We start from the raw sequence: 1,730 nt of genomic DNA on the forward strand, positions 1-1,730 counted from the left end.
GTGAAGTGGGGCCACTGGCCTTTCCAGTGCGGTGCATCTGAGGAATGTCCCACACAACACACACACCCATACTCACACACTCTCTCACACACATATTCACAAAGGGAAACATGTCATCAAAGGCAGGATCATAGGACCAGTGTATGGACGGGCATTTTTGAAGGCCTCACACTTGACAGTGAACACGTAAACAGTGGCCGTCTGCTTGGTGAAGTGTGAAGAGAAGATGAAGTGTGAACTGTGGAGCTGATACAGTATTTAGTGAATATTTGTTTCACTTTATTCTATCCGTTCAGTACTACATGGATTTGGCGAATGAACAGTTTGAAAAGACACTGTTGAAAACGTCGCCCTCTGTGGTGTTTCAGGACATCACGTTCACAGGGTAAATGTTTTAATTACCTGTATGTTTGAAAAAAGATCGAAACCTGTCAGTTAACATTGGAAAAATAGAGTAAAATATATGTAATTAAATATGACGTTCAATGACAAAAGAAAAAATAGTATTAAAAGAAAATAATGTTTTGCTTAAAATTACATTTAAATTTAATTTAAAGTGGTTATGTCATTGTAATAAGATAAAACCTAATAATTAAAGCAGAGCTTCTCAACTACAGGGTGGCGGGCTGTTACCAGGCCGGGGGTCATTTGTTATAGGGCCACAGAGAAACTTCTTTTTTAAGTTAATTTATTTTTAATTATTTATTGAACATTAATGCAATAATTCTTTATTATTATTATATTTACCATTGTCAGATAACTCTTTGTTAGCATTCACCTTGTAATAGAAGTGCGGTGAAGGAAAACAGTGACCAAAGGCAGTTATATATGCAAAATTGCCTGTGGGTTCAGTTACTGAAGGACACCAACATCTCATCAAACTTTTGTTTCCTCCGAAACTCCGTCAGTGTCAATCAGAAGACGTCGTCCACACGGCAAGTCTTCATTTCTTTGTCCCAGCAGGTATCGGCCTGTCAGCTCAGTCACCTCTAATGATCACTGACCTCTGTGACCTGTAACCTTCAGAGCCCCCTCACAGTTGGGATGTTATTCTAGAGTGGGTTTCTTCTACTCCATTGTTGTCGAACTCTTTCAAGCAAAAGAAATGTGAAATTCCCGGAAAGAATAAAAAAGGTTTGATCCTCCAGGATGTTCTGCAACAGTGTGGCCCTCTGAACTGAGCACAGACTCAGTGGACTGTTTTACTGTCTAATGTACATCTGCTGGCTAACTGGAAACTTGAAACATGCAGATCAGGGCTGCAATATTATTATTATTATTATTGTTGTTGTTGTTGTTAACATTATTATTATTGTTGTTGTTGTTAACATTATTATTATTGTTGTTGTTTTTGTTATTATTATTATTATTATTATTATTATTATTATTATTATTATTATTATTATTATTATTATAACAATTATTATTGTTGTTATTATTATTACTATTATTGTTTTTATTATTATACATCATCATCATTGTTACTCCCATCATGTTTCTTAGGAGTTTACCAATAATGTTTATTAACTTGGGTCGTGAAGGTTTGTGACTCCTCCTCCTTGAATCGCAACCTTAACGTGGTGGATGGGTTTGAGTATCCGAATGAACCTAGGAGCTATGTTGTCGGGGGCTTAACGCCCCTGGTAGGGTCTCCCAAGGCAAACAGGTCCTAGGCGACGGTGCACTAAATCTAGCATATTTTTGCTTGTTAAACACGTTTTCACAGTCCA

This window comes from Cynoglossus semilaevis, chromosome Z (genome assembly GCF_000523025.1).
Source record: "Cynoglossus semilaevis isolate Cse_v1.0 chromosome Z, Cse_v1.0, whole genome shotgun sequence".
NCBI lineage: Eukaryota > Metazoa > Chordata > Actinopteri > Pleuronectiformes > Cynoglossidae > Cynoglossus > Cynoglossus semilaevis.